Below are 17,545 nucleotides of genomic sequence, written 5' to 3' on the forward strand. Positions count from 1 at the left end.
TGTGGCATGCATACCCACCGCACTTAAAACATGTGAGGATCAGTTAGAGGTCCCTTTCCTATAAAATTCCGCCAAGCTATTATTAGGGGGTTGTACTAGTGGAATTTCCCAAACATGAATTTTGGTGCTCATTTTTAGTGTGTGAAATAATTTTGTACTTATTATTATAGTTTTCAAATTTTTTTGCACACACAAACTCTAAAATTGTCATTTTGTTGCGATCTTATATCTTTTTTGTTTACGAGGAAAAATGGGAGAGTGAAAACTCAAGTTTGGATCTGAAAAAAAAATTTGAAATGCACAAATGCTGAGAGATCCAAAAAGTATATGTGATTTTTAAGGATAGGAAAAAAGTGGGTTGTTTGGCCCTGGTAAATATCCAACCACTTGAGAATTTAACTTTTTCTCCTCCCCCCTAATTTTTGGATCTGAAGGCCACTTGTATCCTCAACATGCTTGTGGCATGCATATCGACCACACTTAAAACATGTGAGGATCAGTTAGAGGTCCATTTCCTATAAAATTACGCCAAGCTATTATTGGGGGGTTGTACTAGTGGAATTTCCCAAACAAGGATTTTGGAGCTCATTTTTAGTGCGTGAAATAATTTTCTACTTATTATTGTAGTTTACAAATTTTTTTGCACACACGTACTCTAAAATTTTCATTTTGTTGCGATCTTATATCTTTTTTGTTTACGAGGAAAAATGGGAGACTAAACACAGAAATTTGGATCTGGAAAAAAAAAAATTGAAATGCACAAATGCTGAGACAGATAATTCCGAAAAGTAACTGTGATCTTTAAGGATAGGCAAAAAGTGGGTTGTTTGGCCCTGGTAAATATCCAACCACTTGAGAATTTACCTTTTTCTACTCCCCCCTAGTTTTTGGATCTGAAGGCCACTTGCATCCTCAATATGCTTGTGGCATGCTTATCCACCACACTTAAAACATGTGAGGATCACTTAGAGGTCCCTTTCCTATAAAATTCCGCCAAGCTAATATTAGGGGGTTGTACTAGTGGAATTTCCCAAACATGGATTTTGGAGCTCATTTTTAGTGCGTGAAATAATTTTCTACTTATTATTATAGTTATCAAATTTTTTTGCACACACGAACTCTAAAATTTTCATTTTGTTGCGATCTTATATCTTTTTTGTTTACGACGAAAAATGGGAGAGTGAAAACTGAAGTTTGGATCTGAAAAAAAAAAATTGAAATGCACAAATGCTGAGAAAGATAATTTCGAAAAGTATCTGTGATTTTTAAGGACAGGCAAAAAGTGGGTTGTTTGGCCCTGGTAAATATCCAACGACTTTAGAATTTCACTTTTTCCACTCCCCCCTAATTTTTGGATCAGAAGGCCACTTGCATCCTCAAGATGCTTGTGGCATGCTTATCCACCACACTTAAAACATGTGAGGATCAATTAGAGGTCCCTTTCCTATAAAATTCCGCCAAGCTAATATTAGGGGGTTGTACTAGTGGAATTTCCCAAACATGGATTTTGGAGCTCATTTTTAGTGCGTGAAATAATTTTCTACTTATTATTATAGTTATCAAATTTTTTTGCACACACGAACTCTAAAATTTTCATTTTGTTGCGATCTTATATCTTTTTTGTTTACGAGGAAAAATGGGAGAGTGAAAACTCAAGTTTGGATATGAAAAAAAAAATTTTAAATGCACAAATGCAGAGAGAGATAATTCCAAAAAGTATCTGTGATTTTTAAGGATAGGCAAAAAGTGGGTTGTTTCGCCCTGGTAAATATCAAACCACTTGAAAATTGTACTTTTTCTACTCCCCCCTAATTTTTGGATCTGAAGGCCACTTGCATCCTCAACATGCTTGTGGCATGCACATCCACCACACTTAAAACATGTGAGGATCAGTTAGAGGTCCCTTTCCTATAAAATTCCACCAAGCTATTATTAGGGGGTTGTGTACTAGTGGAATTTCCCAAGCATGGATTTTGGAGCTCATTTTTAGTGCCTGAAATAATTTTCTACTTATTATCATAGTTTTCAAATTTTTTTGCACACAGGAACTCTAAAATTTTCATTTTGTTGCGATCTTATATCTTTTTAGTTTACGAGAAAAAATGGGAGCGTGAAAACTGAAGTTTGGATCTGAAAAAAAAAAAATTTGAAATGCACAAATGCTGAGAGAGATAATTCCAAAAAGAATCTGTGATTTTTAAGGATAGGCAAAAAGTGGGTTGTTTGGCCCTGGTAAATGTCCAACCACTTGAAAATTGTACTTTTTCTACTCCCCCATAATTTTTGGATCTGAAGGCCACTTGCTTCATCAACATGCTTGTGGCATGCACATCCACCACACTTAAAACATGTGAGGCTCAGTTAGAGGTCCCTTTCCTATAAAATTCCACCAAGCTATTATTAGGGGGTGGTACTAGTGGAATTTCCCAAACATGGATTTTGGGGCTCATTTTTAGTGCATGAAATAATTTTCTACTTATTATTATAGTTTTCAAATTGTTTTGCACACACGAACTCTAAAATTTTCATTTTGTTGCGATCCTATATCCTTTTTGTTTACGAGGAAAAATGGGAGAGTGAAAACTCAAGTTTGGATCTGAAAAAAAAAAAATTTGAAATGCACAAATGCTGAGAGAGATAATTCCGAAAAGTATATGTGATTTTTAAAGATAGGCAAAAAGTGGGTTGTTTGGCCATGGTAAATATCCAACCACTTGAGCATTGTACTTTTTCTACTCCCCCCTAATTTTTGGATCTGAAGGCCACTTGCATCCTCAACAAGCTTGTGGCATGCATATCCACCACACTTAAAACATGTGAGGATCAGTTAGAGGTCCCTTTCCTATAAAATTTGACAAAGCTATTATTAGGGGGTTGTGTACTAGTGGAATTTCCCAAACATGGATTTTGGAGCTCATTTTTGGTGCATGAAATAATTTTTTACTTATTATTATAGTTTTCAAATTTTTTTGCACTCACGACCTCTAAAATTTTCTTTTTGTTGTGATCTTGTATCTTTTTGGTTTATGAGGAAAACTGGGAGAGTGAAAACTCAAGTTTGGATCTGAAAAAAAAAAAAATTTGAAATGCACAAATGCTGAGAGAGATAATTCCGAAAAGTATCTGTGATTTTTAACAATAGGCAAAAAGTGGGTTGCTAGGCCCTTGTAAATATCCAACCACTTGAGAATTGTACTTTTTCTACTCCCCCATAATTTTTGGATCTGAAGGCCACTTGCATCCTCAACATGCTTGTGGCATGCATATCCACCACACTTAAAACATGTGAGGATCAGTTAGAGGTCCCTTTCCTATAAAATTCCACCAAGCTATTATTAGGGGGTTGTACTAGTGGAATTTCCCAAACATGGATTTTGGAGCTCATTTTTAGTGCGTGAAATAATTTTCTACTTATTATTATAGTTTTCAAATTTTTTTGCACACACGAACTCTAAAATTTTCATTTTGTTGCGATCATATATCTTTTTTGTTTATGACGAAAAATGGGAGAGTGAAAACTCAAGTTTGGATCTAAAAAAAAAAAATTGAAATGCACAAATGCTGAGAGAGATAATTCCGAAAAGTATCTGTGATTTTTAAGGAAAGGCAAAAAGTGGGTTATTTGGCCCTGGTAAATATCCAACCACTTGAGAATTTAACTTTTTCTACTCCCCCCTAATTTTTGGATCTGAAGGCCACTTGGATCCTCAACATGCTTGTGGCATGCATATCCACCACACTTAAAACATGTGAGGATCAGTTAGTGGTCTCTTTCCTATAAAATTCCACCAAGCTATTATTAGGGGGTTGTACTTGTGGAATTTCCCAAACATGGTTTTTGGAACTCATTTTTAGTGCGTGAAATAATTTACTAATTATTATTATAGTTTTCAAATTTTTTTGCACACAGGAACTCTAAAATTTTCATTTTGTTGCGATCTTATATCTTTTTTGTTTACGAGGAAAAATGGGAGAGAGAAAACTCAAGTTTGGATCTGAAAAAAAAAAATTTGAAGTGCACAAATGCTAAGAGAGATAATTCCGAAAAGTATCTGTGATTTTTAAGGATACGCAAAAAGTGGGTTGTTTGGCCCAGGTAAATATCCAGCCACTTGAGAATTGTACTTTTTCTACTCCCCCCTAATTTTTGGATCTGAAGGCCACTTGCATCCTCAACATGCATGTGGCATGCATATCCACCACACTTAAAACTTGTGAGGATCAGTTAGAGGTCCCTTTCCTATAAAATTCCACCAAGCTATTATTAGGGGGTTGTACTAGTTGAATTTCCCAAACATGGATTTTGGAGCTCATTTTTAGTGCGTGAAATAATTTTCTACTTATTATTATAGTTTTTAAAAGTTTTTGCACACACGAACTCTTAAATTTTCATATAGTTGCGATCTTATATTTTTTTTGTTTATGAGGAAAAATGGGAGAGTGAAAACTCAAGTTTGGATCAGAAAAAAAATATATGAAATGCACAAATGCTGAGAGAGATAATTCCGAAAAGTATCTGTGATTTTTAAGGATAGGCAAAAAGTGGGTTGTTTGGCCCTGGTAAATATCCAACCACTTGAGAATTTAACTTTTTCTACTCCCCCCTAATTTTTGGATCTGAAGGCCACTTTCATCCTCAACATGCTTGTGGCATGCATATCCACCACACTTAAAACATGTGAGGATCAGTTAGAGGTCCCTTTCCTATAAAATTCCACCAAGCTATTATTAGGGGGTTGTACTTGTGGAATTTCCCAAACATGGATTTTGGAGCTCATTTTTAGTGCGTGAAATAATTTTCTACTTATTATTATAGTTTTCAAATTTTTTTCCACACAGGAACTCTAAAATTTTCATTTTGTTGCGATCTTATATCTTTTTTGTTTACGAGGAAAATGGGAGAGAGAAAACTCAAGTTTGGATCTGAAAAAAAAAAAAATTGAAATGCACAAATGCTGAGAGAGATAATTCTGAAAAGTATCTGTGAGTTTTAAGGATAGGCAAAAAGTGGGTTGTTTGGCCCTAGTAAATATCCAACCACTTGAGCATTTAACTTTTACTACTCCCCCCTAATTTTTGGATCTGAAGGCCACTTGCATCCTCAACATGCTTGTGGCATGCATATCCACCACACTTAAAACATGTGAGGATCAGTTAGAGGTCCCTTTCCTATAAAATTCCACGAAGCTATTATTAGGGGGTTGTACTAGTGGAATTTCCCAAACATTGATTTTGGAGCTCATTTTTAGTGCGTGAAATAATTTTCTAATTATTATTATAGTTTTCAAATTTTTTTGCACACAGGAACTCTAAAATTTTCATTTTGTTCCGATCTTATATCTTTTCTGTTTACAAGGAAAAATGGGAGAGAGAAAACTCAAGTTTGGATCTGAAAAAAAAAAATTATAAATGCACAAATGCTGAGAGAGATAATTCTGAAAAGTATCTGTGATTTTTAAGGATAGGCAAAAAGTGGGTTGTTTGGTCCTGGTAATTATCCAACCACTTGAGAATTTAACTTTTTCTACTCCCCCCTAATTTTTGGATCTGAAGGCCACTTGCATCCTCAACATGCTTGTGGCATGCATATCCACCACACTTAAAACATGTGAGGATCAGTTAGAGGTCCCTTTCCTATAAAATTCCACCAACCTATTATTAGGGGGTTGTACTTGTGGAATTTCCCAAACATGGATTTTGGAGCTCATTTTTAGTGCGTGAAATAATTTTCTTTTTATTATTATAGTTTTCAAATTTTTATCCACTCTTGAACTCTAAACTTTTCATTTTGTTGCGATCTTATATCTTTTTTTGTTTACGGGGAAAAATTTGGAGAGGGAAAACTTAAGTTTGGATCTGAAAAAAAAAAATTTGAAATGCACAAATGCTAAGTGAGATAATTCCGAAAAGTATCTGTGATTTTCAAGGATAGGCAAAAAGTGGGTTGTTTGGCCCTGGCAAATATCCAACCACTTGAGAATTGCACTTTTTCTACTCCCCCCTAATTTTTGGATCTGAAGACCACTTGCATCCTCAACATGCTTGTGGCATGCATATCTACCACACTTAAAACATGTGAGGATTTGTTAGAGGTCCCAATCCGATAAAATTCCACCAAGCTATTATTAGGGGGTGTACTAGTGGAATTTCCCAAACATGGATTTTGGAGCTCATTTTTAGCACGTGAAATAATTTTCTACTTATTGTTATAGTTTTCAAATTTTTTTTGCACACAGGAACTCTAAAATTTTTATTTTGTTGCGATCTTATATATTTTTGTTTACGAAGAAAAATGGGAGAGTCAAAACTCATGTTTGGATCTGAAAAAAAAAAAAATTGAAATGCACAAATGCTGAGAGAGATAATTCCGAAAAGTATCTGTGATTTTTAAGGATAGGCAAAACGTGGGTTGTTTGGCCCTGGTAAATATCCAACCACTTGAGAATTGTACTTTTTCTACTCCCCCCTAATTTTTGGATCTGAAGACCACTTGCCTTCTCAACATGCTTGTGGCATGCATATCCACCACACTTAAAGCATGTGAGGATCAGTTAGAGGTCCCTTTCCTATAAACTTCCACCAAGCTATTATTAGAGGGTTGTACTTGTGGAATTTCCCAAACATGGATTTTGGAGCTCATTTTTAGTGCGTGAAATAATTTTCTACTTATTGTTATAGTTTTCAAATTTTTTTGCACACAGGAACTCTAAAATTTTCATTTTGTTGCGATCTTATATCTTTTTTGTTTACGAGGAAAAATGGGAGAGTGAAAACTCATGTTTGGATCTGAAAAACAAAAAAAATTGAAATGCACAAATGCTGAGAGAGATAATTCCGAAAAGTATCTGTGATTTTTAAGGATAGGCAAAAAGTGGGTTGTTTGGCCCTGGTAAATATCCAACCACTTGAGAATTGTACTTTTTCTACTCCCCCCTAATTTTTGGATCTGAAGGCCACTTGCATCCTCAACATGCTTGTGGCATGCATATCCACCACACTTAAAACATGTGAGGATCAGTTAGAGGTCCCTTTCCTATAAAATTCCACCAAGCTCTTATTAGGGGGTTGTACTTGTGGAATTTCCCAAACATTGATTTTGGAGCTCATTTTTAGTGCGTGAAATAATTTTCTACTTATTATTATAGTTTTCAAATTTTTTTCCTCACACGAACTCTAAAATTTTCATTTTGTTGGGATCTTATATCTTTTTTGTTTACGAGGAAAAATGGGAGAGAGAAAACTCAAGTTTAGATCTGAAAAAAAAAAAATTGAAATGCACTAATGCTGAGAGAGATAATTCTGAAAAGTATCTGTGATTTTGAAGGATAGGCAAAAAGTGGGTTGTTTGGCCCTGGTAAATATCCAACCACTTAAGAATTGTACTTTTTCTACTCCCCCCTAATTTTTGGTTCTGAAGGCCACTTGCATCCTCAACATGCTTGTGGCATGCATATCCACCACACTTAAAACATGTGAGGATCAGTTAGAGGTCCCTTTCCGATAAAATTCCACCAAGCTATTATTAGGCGGTTGTACTAGTGGAATTTCCCAAACATGAATTTTGGAGCTCATTTTTAGTGCGTGAAAAAATTTTTTAATTATTATTATAGTTTTCAAATTTTTTTGCACACACGAACTCTATCATTTTCATTTTGTTCGATCATATCGTTTTTGTTTACGAGGAAAAATGGGAGAGTGAAAACTCGAATTTGGATCTGAAAAAAAAAAATTTGAAATGCACGAATGCTGAGAGAGATAATTCCGAAAAGTATCTGTGATTTTTAAGGATAGGCAAAAAGTGGGTTGTTTGGCCCTGGTAAATATCCAACCACTTGAGAATTGTATTTTTTCTACTCCCCCCTAATTTTTGGATCTGAAGGCCACTTGCATCCTCAACATGCTTGTCGCATGCATATCCACCACACTTAAAGCATGTGAGGATCCGTTAGAGGACCCTTTCCTATAAAATTCCACCAAGCTATTATTAGGGGGTTGTACTTGTGGAATTTCCCAAATATGGATTTTGGAGCTCATTTTTAGTGCCTGAAATAATTTTCTACTTATTGTTATATTTTTCAAATTTTTTTGCACACAGGAACTCTAAAATTTTCATTTTGTTGCGATCATATATGTTTTTTGTTTACGAGGAAAAATGGGAGAGTGAAAACTCAAGTTTGGATCTGAAAAAAAAAAAATTTGAAATGCACAACTGCTGAGAGAGATAATTCCGAAAAGTATCTGTGATTTTTAAGGATGGGCAAAAAGTGGGTTGTTTGGCCCTGGTAAATATCCAACCACTTGCGAATTGTACTTTTTCTACTTCCCCCTAATTTTTGGATCTGAAGGCCACTTGCATCCTCAACATGCTTGTGGCTTGCATATCCACCACACTTAAAACATGTGAGGATCAGTTAGAGGTCCCTTTCCTATAAAATTCCACCAGGCTATTATTAGGGGGTTGTACTTGTGGAATTTCCCAAACATTGATTTTGGAGCTCATTTTTAGTGCGTGAAATAATTTTCTACTTATTATTATAGTTTTCAAATTTTTTTGCACACACGAACTCTAAAATTTTCATTTAGTTGCGATCTGATATCTTTTTTGTTTACGAGGAAAAATGGGAGAGTGAAAACAAAAGTTTGGATCTGAAAAAAAAAAATTTTGAAATGCACAAATGCTGAGAGAGATAATTTCGACAAGTATCTGTGATTTTTAAGGATAGGGAAAAAGTCGGTTCTTTGGCCCTGGTAAATATCCAACCACTTGAGAATTGTACTTTTTTTTCTCCCCCCTAATTTTTGGATCTGAAGGCCACTTGCATCCTCAACATGCTTGTGGCATGCATATCCACCACACTTAAAATATGTGAGGATCAGTTAGAGGTCCCTTTCCTATAAAATTCCACCAAGCTATTATTAGGGGGTTGTACTTGTGGAATTTCCCAAACATGGATTTTGGAGCTCATTTTTTAGTGCATGAAATAATTTTATACTTATTATTATAGTTTTCAAATTTTTTTGCACACACGAACTCTAAAATTTTCGTTTTGTTGCGATCTTATATCTTTTTTGTTTTCGAGGAAAAATGGGAGAGAGAAAAATCAAGTTTGGATCCGAAAAAAAAAATTGAAATGCACAAATGTTGAGAGAGATAATTCTGAAAAGTATCTGTGATTTTTAAGGATAGGCAAAAAGTGGGTTGTTTGGCCATGGCAAATATCCAACCACTTGAGAGTTGTACTTTTTCTACTCCCCCCTAATTTTTGGATCTGAAGGCCACTTGCATCCTCAACATGCTAGTGGCATGCATATCCACCACACTTAAAACATGTGAGGATCAGTTAAAGGTCCCTTTCCTATAAAATTCCACCAACCTATTGTTAGGGGGTTGTACTAGTGGAATTTCCCAAACATGGATTTTGGAGCTCATTTTTAGTGCCTGAAATAATTTTCTACTTATTATTATAGTTTTCAAATTTTTTTGCACAGACGAACTCTAAAATTTTCATTTTGTTACGATCTTATATCTTTTTTGTTTACGAGGAAAAATGGGAGAGTGAAAACTCAAGTTTGGATCTTAAAGAAAAAAAATTTGAAATGCACAAATGCTGAGAGAGATAATTCCGAAAGGTATATGTGAATTTTAAGGACAGGCAAAAAGTGGGTTGTTTGGCCCTGGTAAATATCCAACCACTTGAGAATTTAACTTTTTCTACTCCCCCCTAATTTTTTGATCTGAAGGCCACTTGCATCCTCAACATGCTTGTGGCATGCATATATACCACACTTGAAACATGTGAGGATCATTTAGAGGTCCCTTTCCCATAAAAGTCCACCAAGCTATTATTAGGGGGTTGTGTACTAGTGGAATTTCCCAAACATGGATTTTGGAGCTCATTTTAGTGCGTGAAATAATTTTCTACTTATTATTATAGTTTTCAATTTTTTTTACACACAAGAACTCTAAAATTTTCATTTTGTTGCGATCTTATATCTTTTTTGTTTATGAGGAAAAATGGGAGATTGAAAATTCAAGTTTGGATCTGAAAAAAAAAAAATTGAAATGCCCAAATGCTGAGAGAGATAATTCCGAAAAGTATATGTGATTTTTAAGGATAGGGAAAAACTGGGTTGTTTGGCCCTGGTAAATATCCAACCACTTGAGAATTGTATTTTTTCTACTCCCCCCTAATTTTTGGATCTGAAGGCCACTTGCATCCTCAACATGCTTGTCGCATGCATATCCACCACACTTAAAACATGTGAGGATCAGTTAGAGGACCCTTTCCTATAAAATTCCACCAAGCTATTATTAGGAGGTTGTGTACTAGTGGAATTTCCCATGCATGGATTTTGGAGCTCATTTTTAGTGCCTGAAATAATTTTCTACTTATTATTATAGTTTTCAAATTTTTTTGCACACAGGAACTCTAAAATTTTCATTTTGTTACGATCTTATATCTTTTTTGTTTACGAGGAAAAATGGGAGAGTGAAAACTCAAGTTTGGATATGAAAAAAAAAATTTGAAATGCACAAATGCTGAGAGAGATAATTCCAAAAAGTATCTGTGTTTTTTAAGGATAGGCAAAAAGTGGGTTGTTTGGCCCTGGTAAATATCCAACCACTTGAAAATTTTACTTTTTCTACTCCCCCCTAATTTTTGGATCTGAAGGCCACTTGCATCCTCAACATGCTTGTGGCATGCACATCCACCACACTTAAAACATCTGAGGATCAGTTAGAGGTCCCTTTCCGATAAAATTCCACCAAGATATTATTAGGGGGTTGTGTACTAGTGCAATTTCCCAAGCATGGATTTTGGAGCTCATTTTTAGTGCCTGAAATAATTTTCTACTTATTATCATAGTTTTTAAATTTTTTTGCACACAGGAACTCTTAAATTTTCATTTTGTTGCGATCTTATATCTTTTTTGTTTACGAGGAAAAATGGGAGAGAGAAAACTCAAGTTTGGATCTGAAAAAAAAAAATTGAAATGCACAAATGCTGAGAGAGATAATTCCAAAAAGAATCTGTGATTTTTAAGGATAGGCAAAAAGTAGGTTGTTTGGCCCTGGTAAATATCCAACCTCTGGAAAATTGTACTTTTTCTACTCCCCCATAATTTTTGGATCTGAAGGCCATTTGCATCCTCAACATGCTTGTGGCATGCACATCCACCACACTTAAAACATGTGAGGATCAGTTAGAGGTCCCTTTCCTATAAAATTCCACCAAGCTATTATTAGGGAGTTGTACTAGTGGAATTTCCCAAACATGGATTTTGGAGCTCATTTTTAGTGCGTGAAATAATTTTCTACTTATTATTATAGTTTTCAAATTTTTTTGCACACAGGAACTCTAAATTTTCATTTTGTTGCGATCTTATATCTTTTTTGTTTACGAGGAAAAATGGGAGAGTGAAAACTCAAGTTTGGATCTGAAAAAAAAAAATTGAAAAGCACAAATGCCGAGAGAGATAATTCCGAAAAGTATCTGTGATTTTTGAGGATAGGCAAAAAGTGGGCTGTTTGGCCCCTGTAAATTTCCAACCACTTGAGAATTGTATTTTTTCTACTCCCCCCGAATTTTTGGATCTGAAGGCCACTTGCATCCTCAACATGCTTGTGGCATGCACATCCACCACACTTAAAACATGTGAGGATCAGTTAGAGGTCCCTTTCCTATAAAATTTCACCAAGCTATTATTAGGGGGTTATACTAGTGGAATTTCCGAAACATGGATTTTGGAGCTCATTTTTAGTGTGTGAAATAATTTTCTACTTATTCTTATAGTTTTCAAATTTTTTCGCACACATGAACTCTAAAATTTTCATTTTGTTGCGATCTTATATCTTTTTTGTTTACGAGGCAAAGTGGGAGAGTGAAAACTCAAGTTAGGATCTGAACAAAAAAAAATTTTGAAATGCACAAATGCTGAGAGAGATAATTCCGAAAAGTATCCGTGATTTTTAAGGATAGGCAAAAAGTGGGTTGTTTGGCCATGGCAAATATCCAACCACTTGAGAATTGTACTTTTTCTACTCCCCCCTAATTTTTGGATCTAAAGGCCACTTGCATCCTCAACATGCTTGTGGCATGCACATCCACCACACTTAAAACATGTGAGGATCAGTTAGAGGTCCCTTTCCTATAAAATTCAACCAAGCTATTATTAGGGGGTTGAACTAGTGGAATTTCCCAAACATGGATTTTGGAGCTCATTTTTAGTGCGTGAAATAATTTTCTATTTATTATTATAGTTTTCAAATTTTTTTGCACACACGAACTCTAAAATTTTCATTTTTTTACGATCTTATATCTTTTTTGTTTATGAGGAAAAATGGGAGAGTGAAAACTCAAGTTTGGATCTGAAAAAAAAAAATTTGAAATGCACAAATGCTGAAAGAGATAATTCCGAAAAGTATCTGTGATTTTTAAGGATAGGCAAAAAGTGGGTTGTTTGGCCCTGGTAAATATCCAACCACTTGAGAATTGTACTTTTTCTACTCCCCCCTAATTTTTGGATCTGAAGGCCACTTGCATCCTCAACATGCTTGTGGCATGCATATCCACCACACTTAAAACATGTGAGGATCAGTTAGAGGTCCCTTTCCAATAAAATTCCACCAAGCTATTATTAGGGGGTTGTACTAGTGGAATTTCCCAAACATGGATTTTGGAGCTCATTTTTAGTGCGTGAAATAATTTTCTATTTATTATTATAGTTTTCAAATTTTTTTGCCCACATGAACTCTAAAATTTTCATTTTGTTGCGATCTTATATCTTTTTTTTTTACGAGGAAAACTGGGAGAGAGAAAACTCAAGTTTGGATCTGAAAAAAAAAAAAATTTGAAATGCACAAATGCTAAGAGAGATAATTCCGAAAAGTATCTGTGATTTTTAAGGATAGGCAAAAAGTGGGTTGTTTGGCCCTGGTAAATATCCAACCACTTGAGAATTGTACTTTTTCTACTCCCCCCTAATTTTTGGATCTGAAGGCCACTTGCATCCTCAACATGCATGTGGCATGCATATCCACCACACTTAAAACATGTGACGATCAGTTAGAGGTCGCTTTCCAATAAAATTCCACCAAGCTATTATTAGGGGGTTGTACTAGTGGAATTTCCCAAACATGGATTTTGGAGCTCATTTTTAGTGCGTGAAATAATTTTCTATTTATTATTAAAGTTTTCAAATTTTTTTGCTCACATGAACTCTAAAATTTTCATTTTGTTGCGATCTTATATCTTTTTTGTTTACGGGGAAAAATGGGAGAGTGAAAACTCAAGTTTGGATCTGAAAAAAAAAAAATTTGAAATGCACAAATGCTGAGAGAGATAATTCCGAAAAGTATCTGTGATTTTTAAGGATAGGCAAAAAGTGGGTTGTTTGGCCCTGGTAAATATCCAACCACTTGAGAATTGTACTCTTTCTACTCCCCCCTAATTTTTGGATCTGAAGGCCACTTGCAACCTCAACATGCTTGTGGCATGCACATCCACCACAATTAAAACTTGTGAGGATCAGTTAGAGGTCCCTTTCCTATAAAATTCCACCAAGCTATTACAAGGGGGTTGTACAAGTGGAATTTCCCAAACATGGATTTTGGAGATCATTTTTAGTCCGTGAAATAATTTTCTATTTATTATTATAGTTTTCAAACTTTTTTGCACACATGAACTCTAAAATTTTCATTTTGTTGCGATCTTATATCTTTTTTGTTTACGAGGAAAAATGGGAGAGTGAAAACTAAAGTTTAAATCTGAAAAAAAAAAATTTGAAATTCACAAATGCTGAGAGAGATAATTCCGAAAAGTATCTGTGATTTTGAAGGATAGGCAAAAAGTGCGTTGTTTGGCCCCGGTAAATATCCAACCACTTGAGAATTGTACTTTTTCTACTCCCCCCTAATTTTTGGATCTGAAGGCCACATGCATCCTCAACATGCTTGTGGCATGCATATCCACCACACTTAAAACATGTGAGGATCAGTTCGAGGTCCCTTTCCTATAAAATTCCACCAAGCTATTATTAGGGGGTTGTACTAGTGGAATTTCCCAAACATGGATTTTGGAGCTCATTTTTAGTGCGTGAAATAATTTTCTATTTATTATTATAGTTTTCAAATTTTTTTGCACACATGAACTCTTAAATTATCATTTTGTTGCGATCTTATATCTTTTTTGTTTACGAGGACAAATGGGGGAGTGAAAACTCAAGTTTGGATCGGAAAAAAAAAAAATTGAAATGCAGAAATGCTGGGAGAGATAATTCCGAAAAGTATCTGTGATTTTTAAGGATAGGCAAAAAGTGGGTTGTTTGGCCCCGGTAATATCCAACCACTTGAGAAATGTACTTTTTCTACTCCCCCCTAATATTTGGATCTGAAGGCCTCTTGCATCCTCAACATGCTTGTGGCATGCATATCCACCACACTTAAAACATGTGAGGATCAGCTAGAGGTCCCTTTCCTATAAAATTCCACCAAGCTATTATTAGGGGGTTGTACTAGTGGAATTTCGTAAACATGGATATTGGAGATCATTTTTAGTGCGTGAAATAATTTTCTATTTATTATTATAGTTTTCAAACTTTTTTGCACACATGAATTCTAAAATTTTCATTTTGTTGCGATCTTATATCTTTTTTGTTTATGAGGAAAAATGGGAGAGTGAAAAATGAAGTTTGGATCTAAAAAAAAAATATTTGAAATACACAAAAGCTGAGAGAGATAATTCCGAAAAGTATCTGTGATTTTTAAGGATAGGCAAAAAGTGGGTTGTTTGGCCCCCGTAAATATCCAACCACTTGAGAATTGTATTTTTTCTACTCCCCCGTAATTTTTGGATCTGAAGGCCACTTGCATCCTCAACATGCTTGTGGCATGCATATCCACGACACTTAAAACATGTGAGGATCAGTTAGAGGTCCCTTTCCTATAAAATTCCACCAAGCTATTATTAGGGGGTTGTACTAGTGGAATTTCCCAAACATGGATTTTGGAGCTCATTTTTAGTGCGTGAAATAATTTTCTATTTATTATTATAGTTTTCAAATTTTTTTGCAGACAAGAACTCTAAAATTTTCAGTTGTTCCGATCTTATTCCTTTTTTATTTACGAGGAAAAAAGGGAGAGTGAAAACTCAAGTTTGGATCTGAAAAAAAAAAATTTGAAAGGCACAAATGCTAAGGGAGATAATTCCGAAAAGTATCTGTGATTTTTAAGGATAAGCAAAAAGTGGGTTGTTTGGCCCTGGTAAATATCCAACCACTTTAGAATTGTACTTTTTCTACTCCCCCCTAATTTTTGGATCTGAAGGCCACTTGCATCCTCAAGCATGCATATCCACCACACTTAAAACATGTGAGGATCAGTTAGAGGTCCCTTTCCTATAAAATTCCACCAAGCTATTATGAGGGGGTTGTCCTAGTGGAATTTCCCAAACATGGATTTTGGAGATCATTTTTAGTGCGTGAAATAATTTTCTATTTATTATTCTAGTTTTCAAACTTTTTTGCACACATGAACTCTAAAATTTTCATTTTGTTGCGATCTTATATCTTTTTTATTTACGAGGAAAAATGGGAGAGTGAAAACCCAAGTTTGGATCTGAAAAAAAAAAATTGAAATGCACAAATGCTGAGAGAGATAATACCGAAAATTATCTGTGATTTTTAAGGTAGGCAAAAAGTGGGTTGTTTCGCCCCGGTAAATATCCAACCACTTGGGAATTGTACTTTTTCTACTCCCCCCTAATTTTTGGATCTGAAGGCCACTTGCATCCTCAACAAGCTTGTTGCATGCATATCCACCACACTTAAAACATGTGAGGATCAGTTAGAGGTCCCTTTCCTATAAAATTCCACCAAGCTATTATTAGGGGTTGTACTAGTGGAATTTCCCAAACATGGATTTTGGAGCTCATTTTTAGTGCGTGAAATAATTTTCTTTTTATTATTATAGTTTTCAAATTTTTTTGCACACATGAACTCTATAATTTTCATTTTGTTGTGATCTTATATCTTTTTTGTTTACGAGGAAAAATGGGAGAGTGAAAACTCAAGTTTGGATCTGAAAAAAAAAATTTGAAATGCACAAATGCTGAGAGAGATAATTCCGAAAAGTATCTGTGATTTTTAAGTATAGGCAAAAAGTGGGTTGCTTGGTCCCGGTAAATATCCAACCACTTGAGAATTGTATTTTTTCTACTCCCCCCTAATTTTTGGATCTGAAGGCCACTTGCATCCTCAATATGCTTGTGGCATGCATATCCACCACACTTAAAACATGTGAGGATCAGTTAGAGGTCCCTTTCCTATAAAATTCCACCAAGCTATTATTAGGGGGTTGTACTAGTGGAATTTCCGAAACATGGATTTTGGAGCTCATTTTTAGTGCGTGAAATAATTTTCTATTTATTATTATAGTTTTCAAATTTTTTTGCACCCAAGAACTCTAAAATTTTCATTTTGTTCCGATCTTATTTCTTTTTTGTTTACGAGGAAAAATGGGAGAGTGAAAACTCAAGTTTGGATCTGAAAAAAAAAAAATTTGAAATGCACAAATGCTAAGGGAGATAATTCCGAAAAGTATCTGTGATTTTTAAGGATAAGCAAAAAGTGGGTTGTTTGGCCCTGGTAAATATCCAACCACTTGAGAATTGTACTCTTTCTACTCCCCCCTAATTTTTGGATCTGAAGACCACTTGCATCCTCAGCATGCTTGTGGCATGCATATCCACCACACTTAAAACATGTGAGGATCAGTTAGAGGTCCCTTTCTTATCAAATTCCACCAAGCTATTATTAGGGGGTTGTACTAGTGGAATTTCCCAAACAAGGATTTTGAATCTCATTTTTAGTGCTTGAAATAATTTTCTTTTTATTATTATAGTTTTCAAATTTTTTTGCACACATGAACCCTAAAATTTTCATTTTGTTGCGATCTTATATATTTTTTGTTTACGAGGAAAAATGGGAGAGAGAAAACTCAAGATGGGATCTGAAAAAAAAAATTGAAATGCACAAATGCTGAGAGAGATAATTCCGAAAAGTATCTGTGATTTTTAAGGATTGGCAAAAAGTAGGTTGTTTGGCCCTGGTAAATATCCAACCACTTGAGAATTGTACTTTTTCTACTCCCCCCCTAATTTTTGGATCTGAAGGCAACTTGCATCCTCAACATGCTTGTCGCATGCATATCCAGCACACTTAAAACATATGAGGATCAGTTAGAGGTCCCTTTCCTATAAAATTCCACCAAGCTATTATTTGGGGGTTGTACTAGTGGAATTTCCCAAACATGGATTTTGGAGCTCATTTTTAGTGCGTGAAATAATTTTCAATTTATTATTATAGTTTTTAAATTTTTTTGCACACATGAACTCTAAAATTTTCATTTTGTTGCGATCTTATATCTTTTTTGTTTACGAGGAAAAATGGGAGAGTGAAAACTCAAGTTTGGATCTGAAAAAAAAAAAACTTGAAATGCACAATTGCTGAGAGAGATAATTCCGAAAAGTATCTGTGATTTTTAAGG

This window comes from Aristolochia californica, unplaced genomic scaffold (assembly GCF_029961685.1).
Source record: "Aristolochia californica isolate CCGP_79_NKW_82.1479 unplaced genomic scaffold, dmAriCali1.0.hap1 SCAF_15, whole genome shotgun sequence".
Lineage (NCBI taxonomy): Eukaryota > Viridiplantae > Streptophyta > Magnoliopsida > Piperales > Aristolochiaceae > Aristolochia > Aristolochia californica.